The following is a 25,627-nucleotide window of genomic DNA, read 5'->3' on the forward strand; positions in this document are numbered from 1 at the left end:
AATGGGACTCCGAAGGCACTAAAGCCTTCAGGAACAGATTAGATAGCAGATAAAATGGTGACCACTCATCCCAGACCCACTTCCCACCATGGAGAGGTGGAGCAGAGCCCGGCGGGCGCCAGCAGCTCCGGGGCACAGGCCCTGCTGCAGCCTGGCACCTCGCCTCCGCCAGCCCAGTCATCACCAGCTCCCTCAGTGCAGATTTAAACCTAACCTGGTTAAAAATCGGTTAGGAGATCTTCCAGTCGTATCAAGACTGAAATCATCATGCCGTGATTTAAATTTAAAAAAAAAAAAAAAAAAAAAATAGTAAATAAGCCTCCTCTTTTTATGGCAGAGCAGTAGGTGACAGCAGGATTACTGTGGCATGTGGAAACCACATGAAAGGACAGCTATTTTTAAGAAAAGAACTAACTCCTCCTTCAAACTCTGAGCAAGGACATTTCTTCACCTTCTACTGAGGAATGTTTCCCATCATGCAAGAAGAACATACAATAAGGACTGCTAAATTTAGAAAAAAGTTTCTCAGTTTGAGCTAGGTGATTTTGTTAGACAACACTTGGAACCAGAGTCTGACCCATCTTTTAAATAGCTTAAACAACCCCTATTTACAATTACAATCCTTTTAGCTTAAGTAAATTAATATACTTCTAAATTCTCCAGAAATACATTTTTTTTGCCTGAGTTATTATATACGAGGATTTTATTCTTCGTGTATAGCAAAGAAAGATCCCTGCTTTAAGTGCCAGACCTAGCGGCAGAGATGTACGCTTAGCAACATCATGTCATTATTTCTAATCTCAGACACGTGTCAGTATGTAAAGGCTCCACCCAGATATGGACTAGTGCTGGAAACAGACTTCATTTCAATTTCAATGGGCTTGTGTGCAAAGTATATTGTTCTTCTCAGACAAGGGAAATTAATGACAAGTAGAAATACCCTACTAGATTATTTAAGCATTAACAGCAAAGTTAAGAAATAAAGCATTGTATTCATACAAAAGACAGAGCTAATGATGGAAGTATGATCACTTACTGACATAGCACACAGATGCATGTGTTCAAGCACTGGACCAGAACACATCAGTCAGCCAGTATGTCATGACTATCAAAAATAAACTTCTGGTTTGGACTCCTTTAGAAGTACACCAATTTATTCTTTGTTTATTTTTTTAAAGACCTACATAAATCTCCACTAGGTACTCTTAACTGGATTGATTAATTAACTATGACTCTCTCAAGAAATAACTCTTTTAAAAATGCTCAACTAATATCCCTCCATTTCTCCACTGAAGAGAAATTAGAAAAAAATACTATTCTCTCAACTGATCTGTTTCTTAGGAAACACCACCCTTCAAAACGCACTCCTGATATATTTCAATTTAAAAAGACTGTTATCAAGAAATTATCCTTTATTCAACACGTGAAGAATCATTCTTTAATGTTCACTGAACAAGTAAAGAGCTCTTAGATCTGATATTTATGCAATATTCAACTCCCCTCTGATACCACAGACAAGACCCAATTCAGCAGACATGTTTGGTACCATCTGCGTTTCAGCAAGTTTAGCAGGTACTGTTTGAACAGGCAGGGCTCTAGATTACTCTCATTTTCTCCCTTCGGCACTGCTCCAGTGATCCAGCACACCAAGGTTTCTGTACAGCTGTCAAGTGCTGACAACTCCTCAGAAGCCCTTTCTCCTTCCAGGCTCACTCTGAAGGGGAAAGGGCAGCTTGTAGTGAAGCCATCCATCACTTTCCGTAACAAAAATTTTGAATGCAGCCACTTCTCTCGGGCAGACCCCCAACACAGATAGCCTGCAGTATGCCATTTACACTCTGAGCCAAGCACTATGGCAGAAGGACCATGTGCTTTTGACTTGCTCATTCATTCTGACATCGGAGAGGAAAAAACAGATGAAAAGGAAGAAAAACAGCACAACAAGCATAGATAAGCTGTTATTCCAAAATATATCCGCTTAAAACAGAGGCATTTTTCTAGCAACCCAAACCCCAGTGTAACATGAGCTATAGAGATTTTGCTCCCCTTGCTGAGTTTTGCCCCTTTTTATTTGAGGCTACTGGCTACAGAACAATGATTAGAAAATGTAGAAAGTAACCACCTGTGCAAATGATCCCTGGTAGTCCATACATTTCTTTACGAATAAATTCAGTTTTGCAGCTCACACCAAATGAACTGTGCACATGGAATTTGCAAAGTAGCTGCCAGAGGATGATGTCTGTGAGGGCATTGTAACCTCACTCGCCCAAACTAAAAGATGTTCTGCAGAGGACACAGGGCTTGCCGTTCAAGAACCTGCTTGACAGAAAAGAAATACCAGGCATGCTACTCTATTAGCACTGCAAAACATAATTGATTCTGAGAAGTCCATGCTGAAGTCAGTATAGCTCCTCGTGTCAGTCAAGGCAAACAAACACTCAACCATCACCACTGACAGCTTCCAGTACTTCTAACCAGGTAACTGATGGTTAGTTTTGAAGTGCCCTGTGCAATTAAGACACCCACATCTCCTACAGGAGATCACAATCACTAGTACTACATAACAGAAGCCCACTAGTTCTCTCTTTTTCCCTTCCCAGTTTGTTAGCTATTCCCCAAGGCCTTTTGGGGCAAAAAGGCTGAATTAAGTGTTCTTTCTCTCCTGCTGTTTTAGGATTTGGAGAGGTGATGCCTATTTTCCTAAATTGAGACATACACCTAACACAATATGTCTTAAAAGACTCCATGCTGCATCTTGGAAAACAAAGTTTCCATTTATAGACAGGCAAAGTATCATTTTCATCATGCAGGGGAATCACCCAAGAACAGGATTTTTGGTTTGCCTTACTTATCTCTTTACATATCTCCAAGCCCCTGGTGACTGACACCAGTTTCTAACAGGGCAGAGAGTTTCTTCTGCAACTTCTTCTAGAAAAGTGTGTCAGCAGGTGACAATCCACTCACTGTGGATGCTGTTCAATAATTTAACATGGGTAATACAGATCAGTCTGATTCAACATCCTATTTAATAAGTACTTTATAATTTTGACACAGATGTACCAACCTATTAGACATGGCTACTGAAGGCTAGTCATTACATATTTAAATCCACAGTGCCTGAAACAAGTTCACTGAACTTAGAAGACCATTTGTACACATTATCAACAGCTATACCAACTCTACAGGGTAAAAACATTTTTAACACCACCAATTTAACTAATTCATGCCTATTTTGCTCAAAGGGCTCAGTTTTTCCCTATACAACCAAGATGGATTCTTTGGCATGATTTGTGGTTTAGTTCTGGAATATGCAAGAGGAAGCTTCTTCAGCCACCTCATTCCTTTGGGACCCATTTAGAAGAGCTCTGATCTTCCTCTTACCTTCTGATCCTAAGTGACTGTCATATCACTTCTTTCAAAAGTTTAACATCTTAAGAATCATAACTCATATGCCTTTAATCAAAATCCTGCCTTGAATGGAGATAGTTAAGTTGGTAATACAGAACAGGAATACACTGTCTGGCTGTCCTCTGTATAACTCTCTGAAGTAACTCTAGCAATTGAAGTCCACATTTAACCAAGCCAGATGTGCAATTTTTATTTTTTTTTTTTTTTTTAACAGAGTAGAACATACAACTTGACTGAGTTGTTGGTTTGTTGTTGTTTGTTTGTTTGTTGGGGGGGGGGGGGGAGGGGTGTGTTAATTTGGTCATGAGTCATAGAAAACACATCTGCAATGACCAGCTATCACCTGGGTATGTATGCAATTTCCAAGTTATACATTGAAAGCTGACAATAAAAATACTTCCAATATCTGTAATACACAAGGGGATACACCCTGTTAAGAACGTATCACCTCTCAGCTGCTACATCACAGTTCCCGTTAATCCCTCAACCCTTCCTTATCTGCCGAGTCTGTGTCCAGGTACAGTGACAGCAGCCTCCATCTTACTGTGCTGTACCTATGCATCTTGCCCAGCTAACAGAGAATTAATAAGGTATTTTCAGTGACTTTGGCACAGTTTTAGGACAGCACCACTAGCTCTTTCCAAATGCACTTGAAGCATCTAGTTGCTTTCTTCCTTGTCCTCAGGATATATAATCTACATGAAAGATTTAGGTTGATTGTACCATGAGAGTTATTTTGCATATTTTCCTGTGAAACTATCAGGAACTAAAAATAAAACCATGGCTGTCAGAAATAACTTTTTATTTTTTTTTAATAAAAATGTAGCAGCACACACTCAAGAAAATACACTAAGTTTCTGCGACAAATACTTGTCAAAATGCTAATGATGCAATCATCAGAAGATTTGTTTAAAATCCTCTGTTCCACCAATACCTTTAAGTAGTAAACAATATTGCTTTTTATTTAGTTGTACTGGATACAAAAATAAACAAACAGTTTCTGCATTTTTAGCCTACAATAAGGACAGACTATCCCTACTATACTGATTCTTGTACTTGCTATCTGACTCAGAGAAACGAGCCCTTCCAGCTCTTTTTTTGGCCTGCACTGTCAGCTGGGACAGCTCTGGAAGGGCTACAGCTTTTCAGCTTCATAGTTTCATTCTCTGTAGCAGTCCAAAAGGAAAATAAAAAGGAAGCAGAATGCTATCAATTATTATTATTACTATGGAATGCATACAGAAGGAAACAAACAAACAAAAAAAGCTGTCTCACTACATAAACCTGGTTTCTTCTCTCCATGGGATACAATAGAACTAGAAAACACAGAACAAAAGGCAAAAAAAATCAAAGGTAAGAGACAGCTCCTACGTGTGGCTCCTTTAGCCTCATAACCTATTTAAAATGACCACTGAGGGGAAATAATGCAGAGTTCTGCAAGATCCTTTCCCAGCCAGCTAGGCAAGCAGGAAACAATCACCTTTCCTGTTACAGCAGAGGAGCATTGGAGGAACCCAGCTCATAGCATGTTCAAACCAAACAAAAGTAGATTTCTTCACATGAAGTCCACTGTGAAAGACAGTGCCACTGGGTGCAGTGAATACTACCAGTCCCCATCAGTTCAAAAAGTGAGGGAATACAAATCCTCAGATGATTATTAACTACAAAGACACTTTCATTCAGACAAGCCATAAATCACTGGAAACCGTGAAAGCACAAATACAAACTTGCCCTGTTCTCACGCTCTTCCTGAAGTGCCCACAACAGCTCAGTGAGGATCTTGAGCATATCAGCCTTTAATCAAATCACTTATACCTCCTACATTAAAGCTCCTGAGCTACCAATTACATTATCATTGTGCATACTGTTGTACTCGGATGTCATATAAAAAAAAAATTGTTCCACTGCATTTGTTATTCCTTTTTCCTCAAAAAAGATAAAACTTTGTTTGAATAAATATCACCATTCCTGCCCCTGAGCTCTTCCCTTATCCCATGAATACTGTAAATCCTTCCTTTCATAGGTAGACAAATATCATTTTCATATTCATACCATCAGAGCAGCCGTAGATACAAATAACCATGTAAACATTACTGTGGAGTAGACAATGCAATGCCCAGCCAGCGCAGAAGTTCAGTGACACTTCCCCTCCCAAAGGACAGAGAAGACTGATCAGTCTGAGAACCGATACCTCACTCCCCCAAGGTACTGACTTTATGGGTTTCATTCACAGCAAACCAGAGACCTTCAAGGATTCCAGTTCCAACAATGATATTACAGAAGGAGAAAAGGGGGGGGAAACACAACACTAAACAAATAACACACCACACACAACAACCAGAAATCCAGACCATAGAGTACACAAGTTGAGATCTAGACACTGCCGAAGTACCCAACCTGAAACTGAAAATCCCGGTATAATGATTAAACAGCTCCCACATAGAAATAATACACAAGTGAGGACTGTCTATTACCTCTTAGAGCAAAATGATCAGAACTGAAGGAAGAAATCAAATTCCCACTACACAGGCAGGAAAGAACCACCTCGTGGGGGGACGTAACACTCCCCAGATACTCTATAGAGACGGACCCCCAAATGCCATTCCCATTCCAACTGGCACAACTGGTGAGGAGGGAGGGAGGGCCGATCCTTCCGGGGACTTCATTGCCCTGCATTTCAGAAGCATCTCTTAGTCCAGAGGAAAAAGGCTCCAACTTCAGAAGCAAGCCAGGAAAGCCTAAACAGTGCTAAAAGCACAGCAAACGTTCTTACCACCCCCATGATGCGCTCAGGGAAAGGATGCCCTTTTCCTACAGCCATGAAAAAAACCCCACCTACATCCACTATAACCCAGCCAGGGATAGGTGCCAACAACTGAGTGTGTTTCAAATAAATTGCACCTTTAATTATCACAAGGATCACATTTCCATGGGCTGGTATGTCCAGTTTAACTATTTCCTAGCATGGTCTTCCTCTACTGCAGTAATACTTCACTCCTCCACTGTGCAGCCAAAGTCCCACCACAGAGAGATTCCATGCCAAAGCTTCCCCCAATACCACTCCCATTTTAAACTGAATAAGTTTGCCCTCAAAATTATTAAAATACATCAGGTTAGATTTATTGCATCCAGGCCTGGACCAGGCAACTTCAAGCAGCTAATCAAGTCACCTGCAGTATCACAGCACTCATCAGTGGTATTGCCAGATGCTGAAAAGAATTTATGATGGGGTTTGACGGGATTATGCCATCAGAATCCTTAGGAAAATGAGATACACTGACCATCTCTCAATTGGATTAAACTGCTGTGGAGGGGTCTGTTTTTCAAACTGCATTAAATAAAAATATATATATGTGTGTGTGTATATATATGTTAACAATATATATATATTTTTTATCACAACCAAGAACAGAGAGGAGTGTCTGCTCACCCTGCCCCTCTTCAACATAATCTATGACATAAACCATGGTCTGAGAGACGCTAACAAATACTAAAATAGGTCCCACAGAAGAACTATGGTTTATGTGGATGATATCCTAATTCTAGTCTCCAGCCCTCAAAGGTCAATATGCAAATTACAAGAACTCATTGAAAACCTTGGGCACTTGCCCAGATGTGTGAATTTACTGGAACAAGTCCCAGGCATTAGGATCAATTCAATACGTATAAATCAGGACTTGCTTATTCACAGCAGTTTCTAACAGCAGTCCCTGGTATTAAAACATCTAGGAATTCTAATCCCCAGAGATTACAGGCAAATAGTTAAACTTGGACCAAATCATCCACAAATCACTAATGACTTGGGAAGTGGAAAGTACAGACACTCCCTAAACCTTTGGACAAAAACAAACCTGAGAAAAAGTGCACACACCACACAAATAAATGGTTGTACTCCAGGGAGTCCCAGGCCTTACGTTCCCATATTATTTTCAGAATGTCAGATATAGGGGCCTTTGTTTAGTTTTTCAATGAGAAACGGGCACACAATTACTTTAAGAGTCTTTGACAAGGTCAAGAACAGAAAAAGGGAGAAAGGCTTAGCAAAGCAGCAACACTATTTTGTAATAAATTAAGCCATATAGTGTAAGCTAATTGTGAACAAAATCCAGTAAGCAAGACAGGTATTTCCCCACCTTCTACCTACAGCTCTCTGCACCGGATTCTTATTAGCAAAAGAAATGAAACCCCACCTCACCTCATACACATACACAGTTAGATAAATGCCTAAATACATATACCGAAACAATTCCCTATCTCACCTCAGTATGGTAAAACCCAGTTGTAAATGAACAGAAACAGAGCCAGCGAGAATATAGAAACACAGAAAACCAGCTGGAAGGCAACACAAAGACATCCAGCTAAGAAACCAAAACCACAGAACAGTGTTTACTCCTCATACACAAAACCAGACTACAATACTGACACTTCTCCAATACATTCACTACACTTAACTCAATATAAACCAAAACAAACCCATTTTTCTCCTAAACATCAAAACATCTCAAAAATATCTAGAGAATACCACTATTTCCTGAGCTAAGCAGCTATTTCATAATGCAAACTTCTCATAACCCTTCAGAGATGTAGAACAAGTCTAATGAAGCAAGAATGGAACAGAGAACTGGCAAAATACCTAACAGCTAAAGCAAAAAGAGCAATAATGAATATTAAGAGAGCATCACACTCAGCCTCCAGTTGCATTTCTACCAATAAAATTATCATTAAGGCGCTCAGAGATCCCAAAGACCTTTTTAGAACATGTAAGCGCACCCTAATGATCAATGTTAGAGGCAAGAAAAAAGAAAAACAAGAGCACAAATACTGTTACAAGCTTTTCGGATTATATGAAAACCAAAGCTAATGAGATTCTTGTAGCTTCACTTGTTCTTTAAGCAAGTAACCTACACTCTTGGATTTGTATTTAGCAAACAGCTACTCTCATTATATTAAAAGGATGGCGATCAAAAGAAGCTTTAGGACATGAAATTTTACTACATTGGAAATAAAATTTTCATTCTTTTTCACCTACATCCTGTACTCTTATCTTCACCCCCATCAAACAAGGCAAAAAGGTGACAAGGTTTTCTGTAGTGCACTAGAAAATCTATTTGCAAACAGAAAAAACCCTGACAACTGACAGAAAACCCCAGAAAGATAAGTAACTGAAACAATTTCTCAAAGTTCATCAACTAAGGATCCCTGCAGTAAATGTGAATAAAAAGTCAAAGATAAATACACCAACTTCCTTTAAGGTCCCCTCCTCCCCTGCCCCTAACATATGCATACACAAGGTGCTCTGCCTTTTGCTGGGGTTTCCACTGTATTCTGTGGTTTAATATGTACCATAAAATCCTGTGCTGAAAATAGTGCTTAAAGTTATCTAAATTTTGTCAAAAAATCCATCCTCTCTTAATTCTAATGTATAGAATTCTTGTATGTATCCTATGTATTGGCACTTAAGTTTGAGATCTGAAGCATGTAAGAAATGTAAAAAAAAATGCAAACCACCTCCAAACTGCTTTGATGTATGCATTCAACCAAACCAAGCCACATACCCTCAAACTTCACCAGGTAAGCAAACAAAAAGGCACTACAGTAAAATTGTATTTTTCTCTTATTTTACAAACTTTTATTTAATCACATGTTGTTTGACATAATCTGCAGTATATTAAATAATTCAAGAATTTAGGAATATAAGAATCAGAAGTGCTTCATTTTATTATAGGGGGACATCACTGATCCTCCCACTTCCAGGAAGATTCAAGCGTGACATTAAACTAGCCAAAGGTTGCATTAATTTTCTTCAGGAACATAGCAAAGATTCATTTCAGTCCAATACGTTTTGCTGATATGGGCACAACAAACAGCAGCAGTTTAAAGAAGTGCAGCTGTTTGTTTGCAGATCTTGGGTCTATTCTGTAGCACTCAAAACACCTGATGCTTCACATTATACCATGGAGATACTACTCCTATAGCAGCCTGGTGAATCTGATACACTTAAAGTAATAGTAACCACCACCCGTAGCATAGTTTTTCCTATTCCAGTTGTAAATCAGAGGCATACAGGATCACCGACTTCCGCAGAGGCATACTCAAGCCATCTCCTGCATCCACATAAAGTTGGCCAAATAAAGGGAAACCTTAATCTTTCCCCATAACTGTTCCACTAATTAACATATTAACACAAGAAGTAGAAGAAGATATCAAGGTTACTGTATTCCTGCCACAATTCTAGTGTATTTTGAGTATTTCAGGAGATGCACCCAATTTAATAAAAATAAAATTTTTTTTAAAAAAAAATCACACATTAAATACAATCCATATTCACAGGAATTTGCATACAGATTTCTACTTAAAGTTATTAATAAGCACCGTTAGATTACCAGCAAGTGCATTACTACTCTGCATGCATCAGAGATGCATCTTTGTCTGCCTTTTTCTTCTGCTTATCTACCCTGTTTGGCATGTTAAAGTTCTGTGCTATGTAAATGAAAATATTTAATTATGCAAAGCAAAGGGGAAAGGTTTACATTATTATAATTGAGTTAAATTCTTTCTGCTTTAAGCTCAAAATACTGAGAACATAACTGAGCATCTGTTAAGAATTTCAAAGTCTTAAACTGCTGCTTTATAAATTTTAAGAGCTACACGTGAACAATTTGAAGCCTTTTGATGTTAATAAAATTACTGTAATATATTCAGTTTTCATGGTTAAACTTAAAGGAGGTCTGAAAGCTTAATGCAAATCCAAGGTGAGAAGCAAATTCAGAAAGAAGTCTCGTTTGATACATTTTTTTCAACTTTTGTGGTAACCAGAATTTATAATTGCAAATGAATGAATGAACAAATGGCTAAGGAAGCTAAAAGTAAAACCATTTCAGGAAAACAGCACCTTAAGAGCAACCTGTTCATAGAAAGACATGTCCTTCAGTTAAAGGGAAGCCTAATCTTCATAGTTACATACACAATAGCAAGTATCTCATTAAGAGGTCAGTGTGACACACTGAAGATTGTAGCCACTTCAAAGGGATAGTTGTCTTATGTCACACCTAACTACCAGACACGCAACAAACACACCTGCGCTATGAGCAGTAAAGCAGGGTGTCAAAGAACGGTGGTACATTTTTATGAACAAAGCTTCATTGTATCTTTGCACTAAAACAAATAACCACCAGCTCCACTTCCTACTGGGGTAGAAATGTAGGAATAGTCCAAAGGAGCTTGACAGGAGGCAGAACACTCCTCTTCTTCCGCCAGCTCCACCTGCTGCAAAGCTGCCGTTTCTCAGATCTGAAACACTGAATTTAGCAGGATACTCTAAGATTAAAGAGGTAACCTAGTTTCTTCCGATGTTCAGACTGTGAGGTGATGTTGGCTGTTCACCTGCATTTTACTGCAAGGCAGTAACCAGGCCAACCTCATCATGTTCATGTAGCCACAAAGCTACAGTAATCTGCTTCACAGGGAAACAAGCACACAATTTGCAAGGAAACGCATCTGTTTGGTTAGTTTATGATTTCTGAGGTGCACTGGTAAGTGCCCTCTGAAGTTTCAGACATTTTCTGCCACATACTGGAGGGACTGCCTTGCTCCTCTGCCATCATCAATGAGGGAAGTTTAAACATGTTAACAGTTCTGATGCAAAGTCCTTGGCTCTTAACCATGCCTGCCTGTGCTGCTCAAGTGAAACTCCACCGACCCTCGAGACCTCGCGCTCACCAGGCTTCCTCAGGCAGAGAAAGCAACAACACTCTCAAATGCTTATTCAATTGCTCGTTGCCATGTAGGTGTTAATGGTATAAATAAATAGACAGGTAGATAAATAAATGTGGGCAGCATCTTTGGGTTGAAGGTCTGATCAGACTTGCCCTGCCTGTCCGGTATGCTGGAAATGCCAGGACTCTGCACAGGCTCACAGCTGTGTTGGCAGCACCACACCATCACCTCCTGACAGGCTGGGGGATTATTTGAGAGAGAGGGAAAAAAAAAAAAAAAAAAAAAAAAATTATGGAGTCATACTAACCACTCCACAATTACAAGTGAAATTTGCCTTCTACTATAGGTCCAGCTCTAATGCTTCTCTCTGGGCAGAGATGGATGAAACTACTTAGTTAATTACAAGCATGCATACTTGTAAATGATTAGCTGTGTTGTTAATATCGAATTATTGGAGTTCTGAATATAAACAGATTTGAGATTTCTTGCCACTGTTTATGTATGATTTCTTTGGGTAACCCAACACTGAACAGATTTTTTTTAAGGTTAAATTGGTGTTACAGTATCCAGCCCTAACTCCAGCCTCAGCCAGCATTCCTACCAGGTTTCCCACTTGTCACAGGCTACGCTATATACTGTACTGCAGAATCTGAAAGCTCTGCCTCACTTGCTTATCCCCCACACATCCCCCCAGGAAAAAAGCCTCACACCCCTGAAGGCATTAAAATGCATTAAGCTGGATGACTGCAAAATGTCATGAGTCCTTACTGACTCCACGGTTTAAGTGTGGGTTTTAATAGAGGTAATATTTCTTCATTGCTAGCCAGTGCAAGATTTGTTACCTACACAATGACTCAACTATGACATCTTTTATGAGTGATATGTTAAACTAATTAACATTAACCTAGCAGAAGAATCAAGCATAAATTAGACACCATTTCAGTTAGAGATGAAGAGCTTCTATATTGATATTCTTCCCCAAACAAAAGACTTTGGCCCTTTAAGTATGAGATTTCATTTTAAAATTAATATTAACAGATTCAGAATTCTTACTCTCGATTTTTTTCAAATACAATTTCTACTTATTTCAATTTCAACATGCAATAATAAGGCATATGCTGCTAGCATAGCAATTCTAAAACCGAGAACCGGGAGAACCAAGACAGGACAAGAGCCATACAAAACTGAAGAGAAATTAAATATTCTGTGATGCTTAATGAATTGTTTGTTCCCCTTCCCATTTGCGAAAACAAAATAAGACAGCCAATAATGCCGATATATTCTGCCAGCTCGGCTATACAGCAAGTACGGCCCTACACCCAAATGCAGGCGTCAACCTGTTCACCGCAATATTCCTCACCGTCTGTATTTCTCATCTTTGAATGCCGAAACAAGAAGCGGATTAAGTCAAAATTCACTAAAAATACATATGACAACATTTGTTGTCCAACAGATATGACAATATTCTTAAAGTGAGTGCACCCTGGTTCTCTTCAGAGAGACACACGCTAAGTGGCTGCATCTCCCTCAAAAGCTAACTACTATCAAGCATCTTTCTGGCAAGTGGTTATCATACTACATTCAACCCCTGCCTCTCCACAGAGACTCTCTTTTTCTTTTTCATAGAAGAAATTGATCCTACCTAAACAGAACTAGAGATACCCTATTTCACTTACTGTGTTTTCCAGTGATGGCAGTATATGATCCATAACAAGTTTTTGCCAAGAAGTTAATCCAGGCACTGACCTGAAATAATAGGGTCTACTTCATAGCTCTCTTCAGCTTGGAAGCATTCAGGATAAAAAAAAAAATAGCAATGAAGACACCCTACTCCTTTTACACAAATCGTGGCCATAAACCACTACCCACGGTAGAAAACCACAAGGGAAAATGTTATATGCAGAAAGGCTCCTGGCAATTCCTGGGCTGCTTTCACAGCACTACTCACACTGAGCAACCAGAAGCCTAGAACACACACTGCTTTAATTCAACAACTATCACTCAGATACATCATTTCTGATATAGCAGAGCAACAAACTAGAGAGCTTCCCTCCCCTTCATGTTCAGAAACTATCCACCAGACTACAGTGTGTCTGCAAATCCTTATTTTTAATAATGCTATAGACATTTTTTAATGTCTAGAATATGCCCTCCTACACAGTTGTGGGACAGCCCAACTATGCTTCACAGGACTGTACCAACACTTCAAGAAAAGGCTGAAAATGCACAGCCCTGGACAACAGTCTCAAACACACAAGTATGCAAAAGAATTCTTACTCCGCCTCTTTTCTCTCTGACTATCACTCTGATCCATCATATCTGAACCTACTGCCTTTTGCAACAGTGTTCAGGACAAAAAAAACTATTTCAACTGCAACATGCAATCCAAGGTCAAAGCAGCAGATTGATTTCTTTGCATTTGCAATCAATCTGGGAATGGTTCTGGTCTTCCTTTGCAAACATCCTTTCACTTGCCTCCAACAGAGAGCCACTGATAGATCTGCCCTGCGTGAAGTCCACCACAAGTAACATTCCACACATAGTTTTGGTGGCACTCACAACAATTCTTACTGAAGATGTTAAAACAGGATATAAAAAAAAAAAAAAAACACAAACAACCCTCCCTCCTAGTATTACACTGAGTAATTTAAAGCAATTAATTTCATCAAGCCGACATATACAGGTGTGTACATACATATATACATTGTACATTACACACATGAAGTTAAGCCAGATTGATTACCAGCTGAAAAAAACACATTTTTTTAGCGCTTGTCAAAGCTCCACTTCAGATATGCCCTGCTGCTTTTCAGTGGTGTCTTTGAAGGGCAGGGGGGGAAGTGATGAACAGTATGCCTGAAATTGAGATAAAGTGTTTTACAACTGAATACAGTGAATTATTTCAGTATATACCTGATCACTACTAATTCAATAGACACTTTTCCATTATATGTTTTTTAACTGATCTGAATTTACACACAGGATTTATTTTAAGAAACAAACTGATAAATTGGAACAGGGCCTATGTTTCATTTTGAGTAGCTAAAAACCAAAACAAAAACACAGCATAGAAGACCACTGACACAAGACAACAGGGGGAGGATTTGGGAACGCACTAGACACTGCTTCAAACAGAGGGAAAAAAAAAAAACAAAACAGCTGTCTCCTTCATGAAACTGTCTCAAGCACCACACCTTTGGTTTTGGACTCTATGGTGTGCATGTGTACATGCCTGTATACATATATATTTATATCTAAAGTATAAGTATGTAACGTATGAGTATACACACACAAGCACTCTGATGTCTGGCTTGCTTTTGCAAAAACCCCAGCAGCCCGTATCACCACTGAAGTCAATGGCAACTATTATTTAGCTCTGCTGAAAATCAGCCGGGATGACTGGATTTAGACACAACAGCTCAAATGTTGGTGGCTAAACAGGAAAAAGGTGCCCTGGATAACTCAAATTGGCTGATGAAAATACTTCCAGTATTAGTGCTAAACTATTATACACTAAAATGCATACAAGGTAGGTGCTACATATGAGTTTAAATAAGACATTTTTTTTAAAAAAATAGCATATAATTAATCTCACATCTAGATGCATTGTGAATTACAAAACCAGTCTCAACAGACATTAAGCAAATTGTCCATTTATTTCTCTGGGGAGAGGGAGAAACTTTCTCTTACTGTTGCCTTTAAAACCTCCTTTTTGGTCCTACTACTAGATGAACTGCTGTCATGAACATATACCAGTTTATAGCCCCCTTTCTCCACTGCCCAAGTGCTGAAATTCCTACAGGAGATATACATCAAACCCTCTCGAGCTGACTCCCATTGCTGATATACATAGAGAAACTAAATTGACAATACAGATTTTTACAGGGACAGCTAATTTGTTTTTGTAAGCTGTGTTCCTGGTCACACTTGAAAGGCAATAATCACTCAACTTTTCTCTCAGTTTAAACAAAATTTTTCACAACACATTCAAATCATCAACTAAATTAGGCTAGAAATGCCCATGCATCAAAGCTTCCTGAAGATGGATGATAATGTTAAAATATCAGGTGTTGATACCATGGAAAATAAGCCATTTGAAGAAAATAAATGGCAGTTAATCCAAATCTGATAAACCAAGCCATGATCTAGGACACAAATTTTAACCATATGCAAACAGAAAGCTTTAAACTTTAAAGCCGCATAACGCATAGATTTAAGACTATAAAAATAACGTATACAAATACTGAAGCTGAAAGGTATCTACATGATAAAGAACAAGCTTTTGGGTTTAGAATTACATTTCTTTCATTCCTTCTTTTGCAAGCGTAATGAATTTCAATAAACAAACAAACAAACAAAAAAAGCACTGAAAATATGAAGTTGTGAACCAGAACCACCCTGCCTTCCAATGCCTGTTTTCCATAAGGACCCACGCCTAAACATGCTCCACAGGTCCAGTCCAGGAGCTCTAATGAATAGACCTACTGCCTCTATTACATCATAAAAATTTGACTATGGCAAACTTAAGCCCCAAGACAAGCACACCTTTCAACACCTCTTATCTTCTGTTTTTTAACCAATAAGGCTATGCAGCTTCTGCAAGGGGAAGAGTGTCTCTTCCAATGCCTTTACAGTTTCCAACACTTGAAGCCCAAAGCCCTTAAACAACAGCTGCTACACAAAACACAACCCAGTCCACGTTCACCCCCACAGGGAAACCCAGGGAAGAGCCCCCAGAGCTACCAGCTCCAGCACCAGCAGAGCTGAAGTCACATCATATGCAAGCTCAGCTGAGAAGCAACAACTAACAGATCAAGTCCCGTAGCATCATTATACAGTTAAAGTAGCTTACAGGCCTAAATTAACAACCGCATGGCACTACACCAGCCTGCACAAAAGCAGTAAATTGCTTAGATACACCTCAGTGTTTGCTGCTTAATCTAGGGTACCTCCTTAGGTATTCTGGAGCCATCACAACTTCTATTATTTTCAGAGCATATGCACAGAGGAACACTGATACCAACCAAAAGCCCATTTGCAAATTCTGAAAGATAACTAAATGAGCAGCCAAAGTCTCACCTCTGAGATAATCTCAAAATAACATATGCAATTCCTGAACCACTTACCTAAATGAATTTTTGCCTTGCACGGTATTGCAAAGCCAAACAGAAGAAGCTAACTTGTACGCTCAACTGAAGACCGCAGTTATTTTGGGAGCAAATTTAATTCAAAACATGAAAAGCTAAAGTTTTTCCTTGTACAGCATTAAACAGAAACAATTTTATCATACACCAAAAGGAAACCAATTCTACTGACTGAGATATTTACAACCTCTGCTACCGCCATTTAAAGATTTCACTACACTTTCCCATTAGAAACGTTCTGATGGCACAGGCCTCCAGACACATAAATTATGACAAACAGCTTCTCATCCATTCCCACAAAATCCATCTCTCCTTTCTCTACGGCATTGATCTCTAGCAACTAGCTCTCATTTCAAGATGCCTCACCAATTCCTTTCCTCGACAATCACCACTGGCTCTCAACTAAGTCAGACTCCATCCTTATTGGCCCAGAATACCCGCCCCCATTGCCCATTTATTAAGTTTTATGACAACCATATGCCTTCCCCCTCCACTCCCACCCGCCTCCCATGCCTGTGCGGAATCCCATGCAAACATTCATTATAAGACTTCACAGCCCTTCCTTATCTCTGAAGTAGAAGTAATGCCAACATCCAGAGCAACACCACCCTCATCTCCCCATGCAGGATTTAAGGCAACTCATTTCATGTACAAAATGTTTTAGGAACAGTTAAAAAAAAAAAAATATACCCACACGAAGTGTCAGAAAAAATGATACTTGCACATTTAAGATGTGTCAAAAGGCAGTATATTTCATAAAGTAGCAACATTGTTCCTAAATAGAAGTGTGGCTTCTTTTTAAAGTATTAAAAAAATGTAATCATTTTGCTATTTTTAGCAGGAGCATGCACATTTAGATTAGGCATGAGTATTCTTCTCTCCTTTCATCTGTACAGAATTAAATGCGGCATGTTTTCACTAATCTACAATATTCACAGATATCAATACAGAATCCACACTTGCAGTAGTCTTATAACCTTTCAGGGGAAGTACTGTTCCTGTCCTCACACGAAGACCACAATTAATTTTGTATTAAAATATTCTTAATACCCCTAGTTCATCCATTTCCCCTACCAAACCCAAATCCATCTATGCATTTTAATCAAGGAAAGGTCAAGATATCAAGCACAATAGCACCCTATGTCAGGCTTCACAAATAGTTTGTGACAAATTTCATGTTATAACAATGCAAGTAAAAACAAGAATCAAAATAGAATCCATTAGTGAATTGGAAAGCTTCTTGCTACATAAAATAAATCCCATCAAGATAAAGAAAACTATTCCAGACACCATATGCCTCTATCCTGTCATAACTGATAGGATTTTACAGAAAGCAGCTCATGTTGGAAGCTTCCTTTTCATTGTAAGTTTTCATGCAAGTATTTCTCAATCATAACAGTAATAGAATGGAGGGGGGGTGGGTATAAACCCCCATCATCACCTCCAGATTTCAAATGACAATTCTCTCCTTCCAGCCTTGGTCAGCTTCCTTCTCCCTCTCTCACAAAATTTGCTCACACAAGCTAAAAAGAAACAAACCATGCTCCAACACTTATATTTATTCTGTGAGAGTATTGTACCTCAAGTTACCTGGTAAGTTGACAAGCAAGTGAAAGCAAGTAAGTAAAAAAAGAAAACATTATGTTTTCAATTATGATTTCTACTATTTGAAGCTATATGATTAAGCACATGAGGTTCAACCAGCATTGAGAAAAATAAAGAGGAAAAATAAAAAAAAAAAAAAACAAAAACACACACAAAAACCCACATACAGTTATCTATACCATTTTCTACAGAACCAAGGCTACAAAGCCAGCTCCATTCTAGTAATATGCCCTGTCCTACAGCTTCTACCTCACCTTCCCAGTGAGGAGCACAAAGTCACCGCTTGCCATGCCATCCACCTCATAATTGCACAACATTCTTCGGACCATTTGGGAGCCCTTTCAGGGCCTAACACTTGTATTTCCGAAAGCTTTTTCCCAAAATTTTACTCAAGAGTCAAACTGTACCTCTTCATCCCAAGGAGGACGCCCCGGCAAAGCCTCCAGAGAAGGAAGCTCCTTTGTCCTGCCCCACCAGGAGCAGGGCCTCCCACCAAGGGGTGAAAGGCAGCAGGCCCTCAGGACAGCACCCCTGTCTCCTCTGTGTACTGGGAAACAGTGGGGCACACACAGACCTACAGAAACTTCGACCTCACTAGAGAATTATGGAGGTCATGCCCCCAAAAAAAGATATCTCAACTAAAGGGAAGCAAAAATCAAAGCGATAAAATAAAGCCCTTATCACATTTCCCTTTCTACCATCCTAAATGTTCATTGATCAGTTCCTCCATATACCACTGCCTCCATCTCCTCCCTAAAATTCCAAAAGTTACAAGACCTGATCTTTTCTCCTCTGCCCGTTCCTCACAACACTGCAACCTACCTGCCCGCAGCACGCTGCACACGCACTGCTTGCAGCCTGTTAAACCCCTTCTGCACTTGTGCTCGATTGGCCTGGGACGGCGCAGTGGTTACTCTCACCACAGTTCCACAGAGCAAGACACTTTCTCACGCAAAGTACGGCGGTTACAAGACCTCCTTAACCGAGAGCACAATTCAAAGGAGGAACCGCTGCTCAAACTGTTGGATTTAGGCATAAATTCTGCTACCGGCTTAACAACCATACGTCCCAGGGTACGGTTGTGAGAGGGAGTTCAGAGCTCACTCCCCCCAAGACCATACTGCCCAGAAAGGGATTCCATCGCCTTCCAGGACCGTCACAAGCAAAGCAAGCAATGGCCCAACTGCAACCAGAGACAAACCACAGGAACAAGGCTTTCCGCACACTTTAGAGCCTACAGCGTTGGGGCTCACGTACCTGAAACCTTCCCCTCGAGCAGCAGCTCCCGCGCTCCTCACAGCCAGCCCCCGCTGAAAGCAACGGGGCTGCCTCCCACCCCAGTTAAGGCAGGTACTCCCCATCACCCAGGTGCTGCCCTTTTCCCCTCAGCCCCCGTCCACCCCCTGCCTCACCTGCTGCCGCCACCCCTTTCCCTGGGACTGCTTCCAGGAGGAAAAGTACGGGGACGTTCCAGCCAGGGCCTGCAAAAAGCATTTTCCCCCCTCTCTGTGCAAGCCCAGCAAGGGCCTCACCTCCCACCAACACAGCGCACCTACCAGCTGGGAATGACCACGCTAAACGTTTCCTAGCTAGCCCTACTTCTCCTCTCTCTGCAGATCTTATCTCCAAATATGAGAATGCTTCTTTTCATTTTACTGGAATTAGTCCAAAGAAGTCTGAAGACAGATAAATTCTATTCGCCCCTCTTTAAAGCTTAACAGATTTGTCACCAAGTTATTAACGTTTTAAATGTTCCAGGTATAAACAAACACAAATATATCTAATAATTTACATAATATATCCTGAATCCTGTGATAATGATGAGATTCAATCTACACAAACTCTGATATTAAGCGAAGATAAGGAGTTGTCTCTATTTACATTAATTGTAAGTAAAAAATTCACTTGAGTTTTCAGTGTTGATGAAAACGAGTGATTTTCATGCAGATAAATGAACTGTAACTTTTCTATCCAAATTAGTTTTCCTAAAGAGCAGCAAGTACCCGAGAAGAAACTGAACAAGAAGCAAATCTGCACTGAGAAGGAAAAAGGATCACAGTTTTGGTTTCCTCTAAATACAGAAATGTAATTACTGGGCTGCTTTTCCAAGATGACACCAGATAGTAGCTCTAAATATTTTTACCCAGCACAATGCATTTATTATTCTTTTTTTCCCCCTTTCTACAAACAGCCTAAGACTTTATTTTTTTTGAGACTTCAAAATAAAGATGTTCATATGGATAACTTAAGTCATGCAAAGTTCAAAAATAGTATAAATGCAGGGCAATGTTAAGAAAGGAAATCTAAATAGTTGCATTCAGTATGTAGCAAAAAACTTATCCTTAATAATCAAGAAAATTAAGAGTAGGTCTTTATTAAAACACAGTCAGGACCAGGAAATTAGGATTGTATTGCTTCTTGTATCTCTGTTTACAACTGGAAAGGATAACAAGTGATTATTCGTTCCGATTTCTATTTTGCTCTAAAGTAGGCCAGCCAGCTCAGCACTTTTCTTAAGATTACGAATACTTGCCTGCCCTACATATGGTATAGGCTGGAACCAACCAGATGAGCTGAAATAGGCAGCAACACCAACTATTTTAATGTAATTAATTTTCAACTATAAATAAGAAGAGTACAAAACAGGTTTAAAAGGATCAGATTTTAAATCATTTTAAAATTTGCTTTGCAATTTTCATAGATCACTAAGAGGCTCAATGATTTCCTCACCATTGGATTAACACTTAATCTAGATTCAAGAATAATCTGTTATTTATTAATAACTCTTCTTTAACAGCTTGTTTTCTCCACTAGTTTTCATTTCATTTTTGTACATCGGTTATCTCGTACAGTAACAAGAAAACTGAGCACTGTCTGCATTCAATAGACTTTCACAGTACTAGGACATTCAGAATGCAAACGTGCTCCGCAAAAAAGCCTTAAATTAAAACTTTAAAAACACATGAAACAAAAGAACTCCTTGAATTTTGCAGTTAAATATTTCTATTTGCTCTCTCCCCCATACAAGCCTCCCTAAGATTTTTCCTGCTCTTTGGAAGAAGAGAGGTTAAATAATGGAAGGTTGTTTTCTTGAGTTCAGTTCAAAATTCAGAAATGTCTTTAAACAAAGTCAGCTAATTGGAAGATCATCATTGTGGAAAATACTTTGGTTTAGTTGTTTTTAACTCATTTTTCTTAGAAGTTAACTAGTCTGATTTTCTAGAGCTGCTAAGCACTCCTAGACCCAATGAAGTCATCACCTTGAAAATATCAGTTAACGCTGAAAACAAAAATACTTTCATGTTCAGTTTTTCCTTCTACATTTAAGATATAAACATTGCCAAACCATTAGTAAGGCATTTCTGTCAGATTACACCACTCAAAACTATTGGGAGGCATCAGCAACAAGGCAAAGACAAAAAAAAAAAAAGTTACAGAGCACGTTTGTTTAAAACAAAAGCAATGCACTTAGTATTTTGATGTACGAGACACAGTATTTTTGCAAGAGGGGAGAAGCATACCTTTCATCAGCTGCAGGACCTTGATGTCAGATAGCGATATAATCCAATTGGCTCTCAGCAGCATTTCCCACAATATCCTCAAGTTTCAGCAAAAAGCTCTTCCACTTCTTCCAGGCGTCCAGTAAGTTATATATGAATCCAAATGGTTAAGATGTTCAGCAGCTGTACGCTACAGTTTGTACCACGTTAGCCACCCCTGAAGAATACCAAGCTGTATTCCACTGCTCAAAGAATAATGCAATATGGCACCCATCACAGTCTGACATTTTGGCAACCATTCCATTTCCCCAGTGACCATGTTTTGACCTGATCAAATAAGAGGAAGAAGTGTTAGTTCAGCACAGTAACTCTGCCACACCACGCAGAGGGACTAATATACAAATATAAAGTTACATTCTTCTGAATAAATTTCAAACACATATTCCTTCACAGATTTAGACACATCCTAAACTGGAAGCCTGGTTAACAGCATTTCACTATAAAAGCATCACCAGGCTGGAGTGTAACAGAAGACTCAAGCTGGATGCTGTCGCTCTTGTATTTTCAGTGCTTTAAGAAAAAGGCTTTCAAATTTCTCTACATATCGTACAGTCTTGTGTTGCAGAAAGCACAGAAGTGACAGGAAAGAAAGGTAATATAAAGGTTCTTCAACTGCCTTGGCAGGTATTTCAAAACTCATGAAAAGAGTAAGTCGATAAAAAAGCCCCTAGTAGCAATAAAAGCCCCAATAAAACTCACCAACCCTTTTGAAGGAAACAGATCAGGATGGTGGAAGAGAACTTAATAGTGATCTTTTGTGTCCCGCCCTTAGCCCCAGCTCAGTGTCCCCCCACGGCATTTCCACCAGCAGCTGGGCTGCTGCAGCTGGGCTTGGGTGAAGATCACCACTGATGACACTTGGCCCAGCACGAAGAAAGCCAAAGCAGCCAAACCCACGCCAAACCCAAAGTTCTGCTTAGGTTGGGAAGGGGAATTGGAAGAATGGGAAGAAAAGTTTGAGTACTCTGCACAGGAAGGAATAACGACATGAAGAACTGCGTCAGGTCTACCAAGCTGGAGTGGGGGAAAGGGAAAAGAACAAACTTCCACACCAAGGATGAGGGAGAGGAACTAGACGCAGCTTTTAGAGACTGGAAGATGCATGCGCACAAAGATAAAGATGAGAAGAAAGGAGAAGGTGAATATTGGTGAATGAACAAGAATTTTTGCTAGAAGGTCTGTCAGTACAACTAACATGCACATAGGGCAGACCACAGAAGAAGAGTTTCAGAAGAGGAAATGGGAAGAAGCTTTTATATTTGCTTCACATCAGGAGAAACCTGAGCATATCGATGCATGCATGAAAATAAAGAACCTGGCAAAAGGAGCTTTTTGTGGGAAGTGGAAGCAAGAATATAGGTAGAAAACTAGGTGGCAAAGGACCAGGAAGAAGGAGAATGAGTGGCAACAGAAAGCAAAAAAGTAGAGACTTCAGATATTCTGAAATGGATAGATCCAAGGAGAGAGAGGGACAACTGGCAAATTAGGACAAGGAAATAACGCAGGAAAGGGAAAGTAGTGGACTGGGGTGAAAAAAGAGGAAAAGTGGCAGTTGTTACAGAGCATAGAAAAACGGAAGGGGAAAATAGAAGGCACTGAATTAATCAAGAATAAGAAAAGTACAAAGAGCACAAGAGTAAGTTTTCTGAAGTTGCGATGCTTGTTCTAGGAAGCGCGAATACCAAAAAGAACGGGACAAAACCCGAGGCAACTATCAGACGCAGACGGCTGCCCTGTGCAGGGGAAGCCAAGCCGAGGAAGGGCCAAGCCTGGACCGACCCTTCCCACTCTCCCCCTCCGCTATGATCAACACGTTCGGAAGAACAAAGTCCTCCCTCTGATCCCTCCCCTCCCCAAACTGCCCCTCCACACTTCTGCGCACCTTGCTCCCCTGGGATGGTCCCACAGCAGCAATGGGTGACCCTCTGTGGTGTCCCCGGCCCAGCTGGCACCCAGCAGAGCCACCCCCCCCCCCCCCCGCCCAGCCCCCTACTCCTTGGCCAAGACCCCCAAGATTCCTACAATCCCAAGAAATTTTGCCCCCGTCTTCAGCTTCCCTCTGTCCCAACTCTTAAAAAACACAGCCCGACTCAGAAAGCTCACTGAGCCCACTTCCCCCCCTCCAAAAAAACAACCAAACAACATCAAAACAAACAAACAAACAACACCGCTAAAACAAAATACAAAACAGGCATAAGCAGGAGGCAAGACACCCCCACCCCACCCCCCCCAGCCTCCATTACCGGAGCTCGGGCGGAATGACTGCCTTACCCCCCCAAAAAATACCTGCATGTGCTCCCGAAAAGTACAAAGAAAGGGCTGGGCTGGCCCGCAGCCCCCCCCCCCCCCCCCCCCCGCGCACTCCCAGCCCAGAGCGCAGCTTGCGGGGGGGGGGGGGGGAAGGGGGGAGCGACGGAGCCGAGAAAGAACAATACACCCTAAGTCCAAACGTACCTTCTCCTTTCTTTAAACTGCGAAACCCGATTTCCTTAGGAGCCTACCGCGGGGCTGTTTGCTTTCAAGCGGCGGGAGAGAGAGAGCTCGGAGAAAGTTGAGTAAATCTCTCCGGATAAAGTTGCCGAAGATGAGATAACCCGGGAGAGGAGAGAGAGAGAGAGAGAGATGGAGAGAGTTCATCCGAGTTTCTCCTTTTGTTCCAAGTTGCCCGAGCAGACAAAGAGCCGGCAGCGGCGGCAGGTCCCCCGCGGCCCCGCTCCCCCCGCGGCCGGGGTCCCGCACTGCCCTCGCCCCCCCCACCTCCCCCCTCCCCACTGCAACTTTCTGTCTTTTCCATCCCTTTTTAGCCCCGACCCCGTTGCCGGCGCAAAACTTCCCTCGAACTGAACCCCTCAGGGAAAAAAAAAAAAAAAAAAAAAAAATTAAAAGCGGGGGGGGCGGCGGGGGGTCGGGGGAATGGGGGTGGAAAGGGAGAGAAACATCTCTCAAATCATTATTTCCGGTAGATGCACCTCTTTGTTTGGATTCCCCCGACTGTCAGTGAGGACAAGCCTCTGGGTATCTGGTTTCGGTCAGTTTTGATCTCCCGGAACGAGACGGGCAGAGGCAGGACATAAAGAAAAGTAAGTTTGAAAGAAATAAAAAAAAAAAATAAAAAGAAAAAAAAGAAAAACAAACAAAACAAAGCAAACAAAACCAACAACAAAGAAGAAGAAGGAAAAAACTCCGGAGTTGCGAAACGAACCCTTTTTGCACGGACACGGGAAGTACATAAATAAACAACTGAAGGGGAATTTGGGAAGACTGCTGCTTCTCCTCCTCTCCCCCCCCCGTCTTTGCACTTTTCCACGGGCCGTAACAAAAAAGCCCCCCGAAAAAGCTCCTGGCCACGGCTCCGTGCCACGCCGCTGCGGCCACCTCCTGGCATCCCTACCTGTTGCGTAAAGCGCGAGGATGGGGCCGACCGCATCCGTCCCAAAGAAACCAAAAGGGAAGGAGGGGCCGCCCACGGCCCCACGGCCCCTTCACCTGCCCCCCCCCCCCGGCCACCCCCGCGGGGACTCCCGCCACGGCACCCACGGCGCGGCCCCGGGCGGGAAACCGCGGCCGTCCCCGCAGCCCTGCCCGGCCCTGGCCCACGGACCCCCCCGCCCACGGGCGAACCGTCGGGGCGCTGAGGTTCCCCGCCGAAAGTTTGGCGGGGCGGGGCGGGGGGTGCGCGGCGGCCTCGCACCGAGACAAAAGAAGCGCCGGAGCGAAGCTTCAACTCACCTTGGAGAGAGGGGGAGGCTGGAGAGACACCTTCCGCCTCAATCCTCCTCCTCCTCCTCCTTCCCACTCCCCCCCCCCGGCCCTGGGGCGACGGCGGGCCCACGGGACAGGCTTATGCTGCGGGCCGGGGCGTGGGCGTGCGTGGGTGCGAGTGCGTGCGCGCCTCGCCAAGGGTCCTCTCCTCGGCGCCGAACAAAGGCGTGGGGGAGCGGCCCCTCCGCCCCACGGTGCCTAACTTTCTGGTCCCCCGCCCCCGCGCATCCCATTCCACGCTCGGGAAAGGGCGGCGTGGGGGGGGGGGGGGGGTTGCGGGGCGGCCCGCCCGGAGCGGGACCCCCACGTCAGGGCGGCGGGGCTGCCGGGGAAGTGGGGGGGGGGAAACACACGGGACGGGACACGGAGGGATCTGCCGCCCTTTGTCTGCACACGTGGGTGGGGGTGTGTGCGCGCACGTGAAGGGGGGCG

The 25,627-nt window shown here is 41.8% G+C and overlaps 1 long non-coding RNA gene across 5 annotated transcripts in view; it reads right to left on the reverse strand.

The window, feature by feature from the left end:
• The window catches only part of LOC116963168, a 264,806-nt gene extending 239,560 nt beyond the window's left edge, over window positions 1-25,246 (reverse strand). For 4 of the 5 annotated variants that reach the window (XR_006166889.1, XR_006166887.1, XR_006166885.1 and 1 more), the window contains exons 1-2: window positions 23,888-24,132; window positions 21,395-21,700 (exon numbers count right to left, since the gene is read on the reverse strand). This is a non-coding gene — a long non-coding RNA (uncharacterized LOC116963168). Of the gene's footprint in view, window positions 1-21,394; window positions 21,701-23,887; window positions 24,133-25,162 lie in introns of those variants that run through there. The other variant, XR_006166888.1, reaches the window with a different exon arrangement.
• Window positions 25,247-25,627: the final 381 nt, after the last annotated feature.

Source organism: Tyto alba, unplaced genomic scaffold, assembly GCF_018691265.1.
Source record: "Tyto alba isolate M040663 unplaced genomic scaffold, T.alba_DEE_v4.0 Super-Scaffold_48, whole genome shotgun sequence".
NCBI classification, from domain to species: Eukaryota; Metazoa; Chordata; class Aves; order Strigiformes; family Tytonidae; genus Tyto; species Tyto alba.